At 39.7% G+C, this 15,368-nt stretch overlaps 2 protein-coding genes across 6 annotated transcripts in view; both read right to left on the bottom strand.

Annotated features, from left to right (window-relative positions):
- Nucleotides 1-15,368, bottom strand: part of LOC101122517 (phosphatidylcholine translocator ABCB4) — a 387,444-nt gene that overhangs the window by 117,598 nt on the left and 254,478 nt on the right.
- The window catches only part of LOC101121256 (ATP-dependent translocase ABCB1), a 116,094-nt gene that overhangs the window by 18,989 nt on the left and 81,737 nt on the right, over nucleotides 1-15,368 (bottom strand). The gene's annotated exons all lie outside the window — the stretch shown is intronic.

Raw genomic sequence — 15,368 nt, 5'->3', positions numbered from 1 at the left:
AAGGTAATGAAAAGTTACATATTGGTGTATTTTACATAATAGCTTACATGCTGTTATTTTCTAAAAATATACCTGTTTAACAAAATTGGGCTAAAGTTCTATGTTTGGCTTTACAGCCTTATTTTTTACTTTAACAAATATCAAGAGCCTTTTCCAAGGTTATTAAATATATATAATAACAATGGGTTGTTTAAAGGGCCACTGAACAAAGCTTTTACTGAACAAAGTTTTCCATTCTTATTAAAAAGAATGCTGTGAAAACATCCTTGCACATTTATGTCCCTACTAAATTATTCTCTTAGACATTCTTGAAAGTGAATTAACAAGGTCAAAGAAAATAAACTAATTTTTAAGGAGTATAGCACATATTAACAATTTGTTTTCCAGAAAGTTTCCATCATTTGATTATGTTTTAGTTGAAAGTTAACTTCCAACAAGGCTATCTCATTAGGACAAGTACATCATTTACCACCTTTTAGAGTATGGGTAAAAAGGCTATAGAAAATACAGAAAACACCAGTACAATACAAAATGATATTTCAGCCTGCTTCAGCATGGGACCTTAAAATATCTCTCTGTCTTGCTCTCCTCATCTAGAAAATGAGGATAGAAAAGAGGGTCTCTGGAGTCCCTTTTAACTCTAATTCTAAGACAAATAATTTTTAGAAAGTAAGTCTAAATTATAAATCACTAAGAGGAACCAGAGATCAAATTGCCAACATCTGCTGGATCATCAAAAAAACAAGAGAGTTTCAGAAAACATCTATTTCTGCTTTATTGACTATGCCAAAGCCTTTGACTGTGTGGATCACAATAAACTGTGGAAAATTCTGAAAGAGATGGGAATACCAGACCACCTAACCTGCCTCTTGAGAAATCTGTATGCAGGACAGGAAGCAACAGTTAGAACTGGACATGGAACAACAGACTGGTTCCAAATAGGAAAAGGAGTATATCAAGGCTGTATATTGTTGCCCTGCTTATTTAACTTCTTTGCAGAGTCCATCATGAGAAACGCTGGACTGGAAGAAACACAAGCTGGAATCAAGATTGCCCGGAGAAATATCAATCAATAACCTCAGATATGCAGATGACACCACCCTTATGGCAGAAAGTGAAGAGGAACTCAAAAGCCTCTTGATGAAGTTGAAAGAGGAGAGTGAAAAAGTTGGCTTGAAGCTCAACATTCAGAAAACGAAGATCATGGCATCTGGTCCCATCACTTCATGGGAAATAGATGGGGAAACAGTGGAAACAGTGTCAGACTTTATTTTGGGGGCTCCAAAATCACGCAGCCATGGAATTAAAAGACGCTTACTCCTTGGAAGAAAAGTTATGACTAACCTAGATAGTATATTCAAAAGCAGAGACATTACTTTGCCGACTAAGGTCTGTCTAGTCAAGGCTATGGTTTTTCCAGTGGTCATGTATGGATGTGAGAGTTGGACTGTGAAGAAGGCTAAGAGCCGAAGAATTGATGCTTTTGAACTGTGGTGTTGGAGAAGACTCTTGAGAGTCCCTTGGACTGCAAGGAGATCCAGCCAATCCATTCTGAAGATCAGCCCTGGGATTTCTTTGGAAGGAATGATGCTAAAGCTGAAACTCCAGTACTCTGGCTACCTCATGAGAAGAGCTGACTCACTGGGAAAGACTCTGATGCTGGGAGGGATTGGAGGCAGGAGGACAAGGGGACAACAGAGGATGAGATGGCTGGATGGCATCACTGACTCGATGCACGTGAGTCTGAATGAACTCCGGGAGTTGGTGTTGGACAGGGAGGCCTGGCGTGCTGCGATTCATGGGGTCGCAAAGAGTCGGACACGACTGAGCGACTGAAATGAACTGAACTGAAGAGAAATAACCCATATTAAGATGTTCTTCCTTTCTCTGGCCTCTTCCCTGGTCAGAATTGACTCTAATACAGACAAATTCAATTATATGAGAGTGATTTATGGCAAAAAAAAAAAAAAAATCACAAATCCAAAATCTCACTTATTCTTTACTGAATCCAACAATACCTAACTTCAAAGATAATAGTGAATATTTGATAGGACATTGTTGGTTGTAAAGACCAATACGAAAGGCTACTAAAAGAAAGAAATTAATACCATATTCTTAAAAACACAAAAAGTATTTTAAAAATAAAGTTAAAAATATATATTCTGACCGAGCAGGCCAACAAAAACGAACTAAGTTTACCATATGCTACTAACACATACAGGGAAACATCCTGATTCAATTTATGCTAAAATATTTTGTGCAATTCTTTACATATTATAAAAATTATACTTATTTTAGAAAACACTAGCAGTGCAGAAAGCAAAAAGTTAGAGGAAAAAATCCACCTCCAGTTAAACACTCAGAGATAATCGTTGGTAGAAATATTTTCATTTATGAGGCTTCAAACAAAGAAAAAAGGCTTTTTTGCATTAGTTAAGAAAATTCAGCAAACTTTAAAACTGTCTGCTGAAAAAAGCCAGACTTTACTGTGAATTTCAATGTAATGATTTTAAGAAATACTTATTTTCTGGTCACATTTTTTCTCATGCCAGTGTGTATTGTTTGGTTTGTAATGTCATCACTTTATAGAGTGTGTGGACAGCCCTAAAAGTGAGAGTTCATGAGTTGCACACCTTGAATAGTCAGTAAAATAATATAATCACTGCCCAATCATCTTCATCTTGCCACACAAGAAGAAATTAGGAAAAGGCTTAATTAGTATTCTGCATCCTCGCAGCTTCATTTACTCCAAATTTTACATAGAGACTCAGTAACCACTATGAGGAGAGAGAAGTTGTAATTCAAGAGGAGGAAATATCAGTAGCACTGGGTTTCCCTCAGAAACCATCATGTACTAAATAATTTTTAGGAATGCAAAAAATACACACAGGTTTCCTGAAAAACCTCACACTTCTCTTCCTACCCTTGTAGCAACTCAAGCATGATTACGGCTTTTATTTCTAAAAAAGCAAAAGCATCTATTCTATAAAAATGTTCATTCGTGAATAATGTCACAGAAATCAATGGAGCAGAGATCATGAACAGTATAGAGGTTTTAAGAGCCAGCTCTGAGATCATACAGTCCTGCTCTGCAATCCTGGACCTGCTCCATCCTTCTAAGGGAAACAACGGATATGGTACTAGTCCCCAGCTTAGTAGGGAAGATGGTCATTACTCAATAAACAAGTGGGAAAGAAACATCAAGTGCTGACAAGTGTCAGGAATGAACTCAAACATCAGGAGAGACCTCTCAGAAGAACTATGAAGACCAGAGGGAACCAGCTTGGAGTTTTGTAGGAACTAAAGGAGGACCATTAGGCCAGGGAAGGGTGGATGAGGGAGACAGCAGCGCAAGACAGGGTCAGAACAGTCATCATGGGCTAGCTCACGCAGAGTTTCATAATCCAGGGTTGATTTTATTGCCAGTGTGATCAGAAGTCACTGGAGGGGTGGAGGTTCAGTCCAGGTCAGTCGCTCATCGTGTCCGACTCTTTGCGACCCCATGAACCACAGCATGCCAGACCTCCCTGTGCATCACCAATCCCAGAAACCACCCAGATTCATCTCCATTCAGCCGGTGAGGCCATTCAATCATCTCATCCTCTGTCGTCCCCTTCTCCTGCCCTCAATCTTGCCCAGCATCAGAGTCTTTTCAAATGAGTCAGCTCTTCACATCAGGTGGCCAAATTACTGGAGCTTCAGCTTCAGCATCAGTCCTTCTAATGAATGTACAGGATTGATTTCCTTTGGGATGGACTGGTTGGATCTCCTTGCAGTCCAATGAAATCTCAAGAGTCTTTTCCAATACCACAGTTCAAAAGCATCAATTCTTTGGAGCTCAGCTTTCTTTACAGTCCAACTCTCACATCCACACATGACCACTGGAAAACCATAGTCTTGACTAGACAGACCTTTCTTGGCAAAGTAATGTCTCTGCTTTTGAATATGCTATCTAGGTTGGTCATAACTTTCCTTCCAAGGAGTAAGCATCTTTTAATTTCATGGCTGCAGTCACCATCTGCATTGATTTTGGAGCCCCCCAAAATAAAGTCAGCCACTGTTTCCACCGTTTCCCATCTATTTCCCATGAAGTGATGGGACCAGATGACATGATCGTCATTTTCTGAATGTTGAGCTTTAAGCCAACTTTTCACTCTCCTCTTTCACCTTCATCAAGAAGCTTTGGAGTCCCTCTTCACTTTCTGCCATAAGGGTGGTGTCATCTGCATATCTGAGGTTATTGATATTTCTCTGGGCAATCTTGATTCCGGTCTGTGCTTCCTCCACCCCAGCGTTTCTCATAATGTACTCTGCGTATAAGTTAAATAAGTAGGGTGACAATATACAGCCTTGATATACTCCTTTTCCTATTTGGAACTAGTCTGTTGTTCCATGTCCAGTTCTAACTGTTGCTTCCTGACCTGCATACAGGTTTCTCAAGAGGCAGGTCAGGTGGTCTGGTATTCCCATCTCTTTCAGAATTTTCCACAGTTTATTGTGATCCACACAGTCAAAGGCTTTGGCATAATCAGTAAAGCAGAAATAGATATTTTCCTGGAACTCTCTTGCTTTTTGAATGATCATCAGATGTTGGCAATTTGATCTCTGGTTCCTCTGCCTTTGCTAAAACCAGCTTGAGTATCTGGAAGTTCACAGTTCACGTATTGCTGAATGCTGGCTTGGAGAATTTTAAGCATTACTTTACTAGCATGTGAAATGAGTGCAACTGTGCAGTAGTTTGAGCATTCTTTGGCATTGCCTTTCTTTGGGATTGGAATGAAAACTGACCTTTTCCAATCCTGTGGCCACTGCTGAGTTTTCCACATTTGCGGGCATATTGAGTGCAGCACTTTCACAGCATCATCTTTCAGGATTTGAAATAGCTCAAATGGAATTCCTTCATCTCCACTAGCCTTGTTTGTAGTGATGATTCCTAAGGCTCACTTGACTTCACATTCCAGGCTGTCTGGCTCTAGACGAGTGATCACACCATTGTGATTATCTTGGTTGTGAAGATCTGTTTTGTACAGTTCTTCTGTGCTTCTTGCCACCTCTTCTTAATATCTTATGCTTCTGTTTGGTCCCTACCATTTCTGTCCTTTATTGAGCCCATCTTTGCATGAAATGTTCCCTTGGTATCTCTAATTTTCTTGAAGAGACCTCCAGTCTTTCCCATTCTATTGTTTTCCTCTATTTCTTTGCATTAATTGCTGAGGAAGTCTTTCTTATCTCTCCTTGCTATTCTTTGGAACTCTGCATTCAAATGGGTACATCTTTCCTTTTCTCCTTTGCTTTTCACTTCCCTTCTTTTCTCAGCTACTTGTAAGGCCTCCTCGGACAGCCATTTTGCTTCTTTGCATTTCTTTTTCTTCGGGATGGTCTAGATCCCTGTCTCCTGTACAATGTCATGAACCTCTGTCCATAGTTCATCAGGCACTCTATCAGATCTAATCCCATAAATCTATTTCTCACTTCCACTGTATAATCATAAAGGATTTGATTTAGGTCGTACCTGAATGGTCTAGTGGTTTTCTCTTTCTTTTATTTTCAGTGTGAATTTGGCAATAAGGAGCTCATGATCTGAGCCACAGTCAGCTTCCGGTCTTGTTTTTGCTGACTGTATATAGCTTCTCCATCTTTGGCTGCAAAGAATATAATCTATCTGATTTCGGTGTCAACCATCTGGTTATGTCCATATGTAGAGTCTTGTTTGTGTTGTTGGAAGAGGGCTTTTGCTATGACCAGTGCATTTTCTTGGCAAAACTCTATTAGTGTTTGCCCTGCTTCATTCCATATTCCAAAGCCAAATTTGCCTATTACTCCAGGTGTTTCTTGATTTCCTACTTTCGCATTCCAGTCCCCTATAATGAAAAGGACATCTTTTTGGGTGTTAGTTCTAAAAGGTCTTGTAGGTCTTCATAGAACTGTTCAACTTCAGCTTCTTCAGTGTTACTGGTCGGGGCATAGACTTGGATTACCGTGATATTGAATGGTTTGCCTTGGAAACGAACAGAGATCACTCTGTCGTTTTTGAGATCGCATCCAAGTACTGCATTTCAGACTCTTTTGTTGACTATAATGGCTACTCCATTTCTTCTGAGGGATTCCTGCCCACAGTCGTAGATATAATGATCATCTGAGTTAAATTCACCCATTCCAGTCCATCTTAGTTCGCCAATTCCTAGAATGTCGACATTCACTCTTGCCATCTCCTGTTTGACCACTTTCAATTTGCCTTGATTCATGGACCTAACATTGCAGGTTCATATGCAATATTGCTCTTTACAGCATTAGACCTTGCTTCTATCACCAGTCACATCCACAGCTGGGTATTGTTTTTGCTTTGGCTCCATCCCTTCATTCTTTCTGGAGTTATTTCTCCACTGACCTCTAGTAGCATATTGGTCACTTACTGACCTGGGGAGTTCCTTTTCAGTATCCTATCATTTTGCCTTTTCATACTATTCATGGGGTTCTCAAGGCAAGTATACTGAAGTGTTTGCCATTCCCTTCTCCAGTGGATCACATTCTGTCAGATTTTATTCCCAGTGTGATCAGAATTCACTGGGGGGTGGCGGTTAGCAAGATCTTATTTGTGTTTATAAGAGATGACTGTGGTGTCTGTGAGACAAATACAAAAAGTGGACAGACCAATTAGGGTGCTGCTATGTGACTTTTGGCAAGTTACCTGACTCCTCTGAACCCTGAGTTTTATGATCTAACAGGGTAATTCAAAAGGGTTATTGAGAGTATCAAGTCTGAAAAATGTGGGGAGGTCTTAAGATGGCGGAGGAATAGGACAGGGAGACCACTTTCTCCCCAACAAATTCATCAAAGGAACATTTCAATGCTGAGTAAATTCTACAAAACAACTTCTGAATGCCGGCAGAGGACATCAGTTCAGTTCAGTTCAGTTCAGTTGCTCAGTCATGTCTGACTCTTTACGACCCCATGAATTGCAGCACACCAGGCCTCCCTGTGCATCACCAACTCCCAGAGTTCACTCAGACTCATGTCCATCAACTCCATGATGCCATCCAGCCATCTCATCCTCTGTTGTCCCCTTCTCCTCCTGCCTCCAATCCCTCCCAGCATCAGAGTCTTTTCCAATGAGTCAACTCTTCGCATGAGCCAGCCAGAGTACTGGAGTTTCAGCTTTAGCATCATTCCTTCCAAAGAAATCCCAGGGTTACCTCCTTCAGAATGGATTGGCTGGATCTCCTTGCAGTCCAAGGGACTCTCAAGAGTCTTCTCCAACACCACAGTTCAAAAGCATCAATTCTTTGGCACTCGGCCTTCTTCACAGTCCAACTCTCACATCCATACATGACCACAGGAAAAACCATAGCCTTGACTAGACGGACCTTAGTCGGCAAAGTAATGTCTCTGCTTTTGAATATACTATCTAGGTTGGTCACCCAGAAAAGCAGCTCATTGCCTTCAAAAACAGGTAGGAAAAAATATAAAAGACAAAAAAAAAGAGACAAAAGAGGTAGGGAGGGAGCTCTGTCCCGGGAAGCGAGTCTTAAAAAGAGAGAAGTTTCCAAACACCAGGAAACACTCTCACTGCCGAGTCTGTGGTGAGCCTTGGAAGCACAGAGGGAAACATAACATGGAGGAAAAATAAATAAATAAATAAATAATTTAAACCCACTGATTATGAGCCCAATGGTCCCTCCCTCCCCACAGCACGACTGAACAAGGTGAGCCTAAAAAAATTGTGTCCACCACTGCCCTCCTTGTGTTAGGGCAGAAATCAGACACTGAAGAGACCAGCAAATAGAAGAAGCTAAAACAGATGGAACCGCCTTGGAAGTGACAGGTTCAATAGATTAAATCCCTGTCATTAGTACCTATAGGTATAGGAACGGGCCTATAGATTTTGAGAAATATAAGCCGGACCAAGGAACTATCTGAAAATGAACTGACCCCACGCTGCCCACAATACCACCAGAGAAAATCGTAGATATATCTTTACTATTTTTATGATCATTCTTTTTTGTTTGTTTGTTTTTCTTCTTTTTTTTAAACATTTTAAAAATCTTTAAGTCCTCTATTTCTCCTTTAATTTTCATTTTTATAACCTACTATTACTTTTCAAAAAAAAAAGACCTTATTTTTAAAGCAAACTTCATATATATATTTTTTAAAATAATTTTTGTGACTTTGGTTTTTTCCCTCTTCTTCTTTTGTTTAATATTGTATTTTAAAAAATCCAACCTCTACTCTAGATTTTTGAGAGCGAGATTACTGGCTTGACTGCTCTCTCCTCCTTTGGACTCTCCCTTTTCTCCACCAGGTGGCCTCTGTCTCCTCCCTCCCCCTTCTCTTCTCTACCCAACTCTGTGAATCTCTGTGTGTTCCAGATGGTGGAGAACACTTAGGGAACTGATTACTGGCTGGATCTGTCTCTCTCCTTTTCATTTGCCCTTTTTATCCTCCAGGCCACCTCTGTCTCCTTCCTCTCTCTTCTCTTCTCTGTATAACTCCATGAACATCTCTGAGCGGTCCAGACTGTGGAGCACACATATGGAAGTGATTACTGGCTAGCTTGCTCTCTCCTCTTTTGATACCACCTCATCACATTTGGGTGACCTCTAAATCCCCCCTCCCTCTTCTCTTCTCCATGCAACTCTGTGAACCTCTCTGGGTGTCCCTCAATGTAGAGAAACTTTTCATCTTTAACCTAGATGTTTTATCAATGGTGTGGTATAGAAGGAGAAGTCTTGAGACTACTGTAAAAATAAAACTGAACACCAGAAGCAGGAGGCTTAAGTCCAAATCCTGAGAACATCAGAGAACTCCTAACTCCAGGGGACATTAATCGATAGGAGCTCATCAAATGCCTCCATACCTACACTGAAACCAAGCACCCAAGGGCCAACAAGTTCCAGAGCAAGACATACCACACAAATTCTCCAGCAACACAGGAACACAGCCCTGAGCTTCAATATACAGGCAGCACAAAGTTACTCCAAAACCATTGACATCTCTTAATTCATTACTGGACACTTCATTGCACTCCAGAGAGAAGAAATCCAGCTCCACCCACCAGAACACCAACAGAAACTTCCCTAATGATGAAACCTTGACAGGCCACTGATACAACCTCACCCACAGCGAGGAAACTCCATAATAAAGAGAACTCCACAAATTCCCAGAATACAGAAAGGCCACCCCAAATGCAAAAATATAACCAAGATGAAGAGACAGAGGAATACTCAGCAGGTAAAGGAACAGGAGAAATGCCCACCAAACCAAACAAAAGAGGAAGAGATAGGGAATCTACTGGAGAAAGAATTCCGAATAATGATAGTGAAAATGATCCAAAATCTTGAAATCAAAATGGAATCACAGATAAATAGCCTGAAGACAAGGACTGAGAAGATGCAAGAAAGGTTTAACAAGGACCTAGAAGAAATAAAAAAGAGTCAATATATAATGAATAATGCAATAAATGAGATCAGAAACCCTCTGGAGGCAACTAATAGTAGAATAACAGAGGCAGAAGATAGGATTAGTGAAGTAGAAGATAGAATGGTAGAAATAAATGAATCAGAGAGGAAAAAAGAAAAATGAATTGAAATGAGGACATTCTCAGAGACCTTGAGGACAATATGAAATGCTCCAACATTTGAATTATAGGAGTCCCAGAAGAAGAAGACAAAAAGAAGGACCATGAGAAAATACTTGAGGAGATAACAGTTGAAAACTTCCCTAAAATGGGAAGGAAATAATCACCCAAGTCCAAGAAACCCAGAGAGTCCTAAACAGGACAAACCCAAGGCAAAACATCCCAAGACACATAGTAATCAAAGATCAAAGATCAAACACAAAGAACAAATATTAAAAGCAGCAAGGGAAAAATAACAAATAACACACAAGGGGATTCCCATAAGGATAACAGATGATCTTTCAATAGAAACTCTTCAGGCCAGGAGGGAATGGCAAGACATACTTAAAGTGATGAAAGAAAATAACCTACAGCCCAGATTACTGTACCCAGCAAGGATCTCATTCAAATATGAAGGAGAAATCAAAAGCTTTACAGACAAGCAAAAGCTGAGAGAATTCAGCACCACCAAACCAGCTCTCCAACAAATGCTAAAGGATATTCTCTAGACAGGAAACACAAAAAGGGTGTACAAACCCAAACCCAAAACAATAAAGTAAAGGGAAATGGGACCATACTTATCAATAATTACCTTAAATGTAAATGGGCTGAATGCCCCAACCAAAAGACAAAGACTGCCTGAATGGATACAAAAACAAGACCCCTATATATGTTGTCTACAAGAGACCAACCTCAGAACAAGGGACACATACAGACTGAAAGTGAAGGGCTGGAAAAGATATTCCACACAAATAGAGACCAAAAGAAAGCAGGAGTAGCAATACTCATATCAGATAAAATAGACTTTAAAACAAAGGCTGTGAGAAGAGACAAAGAAGGCCACTCCATAATGATCAAAGGAGCAATCCAAGGAGAAGATATAACAATTGTAAATATATATGCACCCAACATAGGAGCACTGCAATATGTAAGACAAATGCTAACAAGTATGAAAGGGGAAATAAACAATACCACAATAATAGTGGGAAACTTTACTACTCCACCCACACCTATGGATAGATCAACTAAACAGAAAATTAACAAAGAAACACAAACTTTAAATGATACAATAGACCAGTCAGACCTAATTGATATCTATAGGACATTTCACCCCAAAACAATGAATTTCACCTTTTTCTCAAGTGCACACGGAACCTTCTCCAGGATAGATCACATCCTGGGCCATAAATCTAGCCTTGGTAAATTCAAAAAAATTGAAATCATTCCAAGCATATTTTCTGACCACAATGCAGTAAGATTAGATCTCAATTACAGGAGAAAAACTATTAAAAATTCCAACATATGGAGGCTGAACAACACACTGCTGAATAACCAACAAATCACAGAAGAAATCAAAAAAGAAATCAAAATATGCATAGAAATGAAAGAAAATGAAAACACAACAACCCAAAACCTGTGGGACACTATAAAAGCATTGCTAAGGGGAAAGTTCACAGCAATACAGGCATACCTCAAGAAATAAGAAAAAAGTAAAATAAATAACCTAACTCTATACCTAAAGCAACTAGAAAAGGAAGAAATGGAGAACCCCAGTGTTAGTAGAAGGAAAGAAATCTTAACAATTAGGGCAGAAATAAATGCAAAAGAAACAAAAGAGACCATAGCAAAAATCAACAAAGCCTAAAGCTTGTTCTTTGAGAGGATAAATAAAATTGACAAACCATTAGCCAGACTCATCAAAAAACAAAGGGAGAAAAATCAAATCAATAATATTAGAAATGACAATGGAGAGATCACAACAGACAACACAGAAATACAAAGGATCATAAGAGACTACTGTCAGCAATTATATGCCAATAAAATGCACAACATGGAAGAAATGGACAAATTCTTAGAAAAGTACAATTTTCCAAAACTGAACCAGGAAGAAATAGAAAATTTTAACAGACCCATCACAAGCACAGAAATTGAAACTGTAATCAGAAATCTTCCAGCAAACAAAAGCCCATGTCCAGACGGCTTCACAGCTGAATTCTACCAAAAATTTCGAGAAGAGCTAACACATATCCTCCTCAAACTCTTCCAGAAAATTGCAGAGGAAGGTAAACTTCCAAACTCCTTCTATGAGGCCACCATCACCCTAATACCAAAACCTGACAAAGATGCCACAAAAAAAGAAAACTACAGGCCAATATCACTGATGAATATAGATGCAAAAATCCTTAACAAAATTCTACCAATCAGAATCCAACAACACATTAAAAAGATCATACACCATGACCAAGTGGGCTTTATCCCAAGAATGCAAGGATTCCTCAATATATACAAATCAATCAATGTAATTCACCACATTAACAAATTGAAAAATAAGAGCCATATGATTATCTCAATAGATGCAGAGAAAGCCTTTGACAAAATTCAACATCCATTTATGATAAAAACTCTCCAGAAAGCAGGAATAGAAGGAACATACCTCAACATAATAAAATTATATATGACAAACCCACAGCAAACATTATCCTCAATGGTGAAAAATTGAAAGCATTTCCCCTAAAGTCAGGAACAAGACAAGGGTGCCCACTTTCACCACTACTATTCAACACAGTTCTGGAAGTTTTGGCCACAGCATTCAGAGCAGAAAAAGAAATAAATGGAATCCAAATTGGAAAAGAAGAAGTAGAACTCTCACTGTTTGCAGATGACATGATCCTCTACATAGAAAACCCTAAAGACTCCACCAGAAAAGTACTAGAGCTAATCAATGAATATAGTAAAGTTGCAGGATATAAAATCAACACACAGAAATCCTTTGCATTCCTATACACTAATAATGAGAAAGTAGATAAAGAAATTAAGGAAACAATTCCATTCACCATTGCAACAAAAGAATAAAATACTTAGGAATATATCTACCTAAAGAAACTAAAGACCTATATATAGAAAACTATGAAACACTGGTGAAAGAAATCAAAGAGGACACTAATAGATGGAGAAATGTACCACGTTCATGGATCAGAAGAATCAATATAGTGAAAATGAGTATACTACCCAAAGCAATCTATAGATTCAATTCAAGCTACCAGCTGTATTTTTCACAGAGCTAGAACAAATAATTTCACAATTTGTATGGAAATACAAAAAACCTCGAATAGCCAAAACAATCTTGAGAAAGAAGAATGGAACTGGAGGAATCAACCTGCCTGACTTCAGGCTCTACTACAAAGCCACAGTCATCAAGACAGTATGGTGCTGGCTCAAAGACAGAAATATAGATCAATGGAACAAAATAGAAAGCCCAGAGATAAAGCCACACACATATGGACACCTTATCTTTGACAAAGGAGACAAGAATATACAATGGATTAAACACAATCTCTTTAACAAGTGGTGCTGGGAAAACTGGTCAACCACTTGTAAAAGAATGAAACTAGAACACTTTCTAACACCATACACAAAAAATAAACTCAAAATGGATTAAAGATCTAAATGTAAGATCAGAAACTATAAAACTCCTAGAGGAGAACATAGGAAAAACACTCTCTGACATACAGCACAGCAGGATCCTCTATGACCCACCTCCCAGAATACTGGAAATAAAAGCAAAAATAAACAAATGGGACCTAATTAAAATTAAAAGCTTCTGCACAACAAAGGAAACTATAAGCAAGGTGAAAAGACAGCCTTCGGGATGGGAGAAAATAACAGCAAATGAAGCAACTGACAAACAACTAATCTCAAAAATGTACAAGCAACTTATGCAGCTCAATTCCAGAAAAATAAATGACCCAATCAAAAAAATGGGCAAAAGAACTAAATAGACATTTCTCCAAAGAAGACATACAGATGGCTAACAAACACATGAAAAGATGCTCAACATCACTCATTATTAGAGAAATGAAAATCAAAACCACAGTGAGGTACCATTTCACACCAGTCAGAACGGCTGCGATCCAAAAGTCTACAAGCAATAAATGCTGGAGATGGTGTGGAGAAAAGGGAACCCTCTTACACTGTTGGTGGGAATGCAAACTAGTACAGCCACTATGGAGAACAGTGTGGAGATTCCTTAACAAACTGGAAATAGAACTGCCTTATGACCCAGCAATCCCACTTCTGGGCATACACACCGAGGAAACCAGAATTGAAAGAGACACGTGTACCCCAATGTTCATCGCAGTACTGTGTATAATAGCCAAGACATGGAAGCAACCTAGATGTCCATCAGCAGACGAATGCATAAGAAAGCGGTGGTACATATACACAATGGAGTATTACTTAGCCATTAAAAAGAATACATTTGAATCAGTTCTCATGAGGTGGATGAAACTGGAGCCGATTATACAGAATGAAGTAAGCCACAAACAAAAACACCAATACAGTATACTAACACATATATATGGAATTTAAAAAGATGGTAACGATAACCCTGTTTGTGAGACAGCAAAAGAGACACAGATGTATAGAACAGACTTTTGGACTCTGTGGGAGAGGGAGAGGGTGGGATGATTTGGGAGAATGGCACTGAAAAATGTATAACATCATGTAAGAAATGAATTGCCAGTCCAGGTTCGATGCAGGATACAGGATGCTTGGGGCTGGTGTACTGGGATGACCCAGAGAGATGGTATGGGGAGAGAGGCTGGAGGGGTGTTCAGGATGGGGAACTCATGTACACCCATGGAGGATTCATGTTGATGTATGGCAAAACCAACACAGTAGTGTAAAGTAAAAAAAAGTTTAAAAACAAACAAAAAAAAGAGAGTATCAAGTGAGAACATGTAGCATTCTTAGCATGATGCATGGTATATAATAAACAATCAATAAATGCCAACCTGAGAATGATGATCAGATGGGAGCTGACTTTTACTATTTCATAGACCTGTTGCTGCGGCAATCACTTCCCCTACCTGCTTTTATCTCTCTCACAAACCACCACTGATTTAGAGCATTTACCTCACTCCCGACCTTTATCCAGAAAACTTGCTATACTCAAACATATCTGTTTCCATCTGCACCCCTTCACCAGCCCCACCTACAACAAATTACCAGACTCTTAAAACTAACACAATACTTCGAATGTAAAAACCTGTGGCTTGCAATGAATCAGCTTTCGACTGGTCTTCTTCCTACAAACAACCTGAACCTCCTCTCTGGGGCACTTTGAACACCTCCGTAAACGATGACACCAGAAACAGTAATGCACTTTCTTCGTGTGCACGCTTTTCCATCTTCTCATTAGATGAATCAACACCACAGGGGAAAATCCCACAAAGGACAGGGTTAAATGGAGTGACTGGTCACAGGACGGACTCCCTGCCAGGGGCCAACGTCACCTGGGCCTGACCACAGGCAATGTCCGAGGGCCAGCACCATGCTGCTGGACTTCAGGACCAAAGGGAAACCTCACATGAGGACTTTCTCCCCCAGACAATCACCAAGAAGCACTAAAGCTGATCCAAAGAAGTTTTCTGAAGGAATCCCAAGGACACAGGGTCCAGAAAGTCAGAGGAGATAGCAGGGAGGCAACGGAAAAAGCGTGAGTGCTGATAACCAACCAAAGGACCCGTTTCATCACCCTTATTGGTGAGCTGCCTGGTCCAGAGACAAAGGACCCAAGGCCACTGGATCTGCCCGGGTCACTGCCTTGACTCTTAGGGACCTTGGAGGGTCCACAGGTAGATGTCATCCTATCCTGGACGGTAGGCCTACTTCTGAGGGAGCTTGGCTCTGATTGCTTATTTCTGCAATGACACAGATCATGTGATATTAGACTATGCTCCACTATTAGCAGACC

Source organism: Ovis aries, chromosome 4 (assembly GCF_016772045.2).
Source record: "Ovis aries strain OAR_USU_Benz2616 breed Rambouillet chromosome 4, ARS-UI_Ramb_v3.0, whole genome shotgun sequence".
NCBI classification, from domain to species: domain Eukaryota; kingdom Metazoa; phylum Chordata; class Mammalia; order Artiodactyla; family Bovidae; genus Ovis; species Ovis aries.
This window is presented reverse-complemented; position numbering and strand designations above follow the sequence as displayed.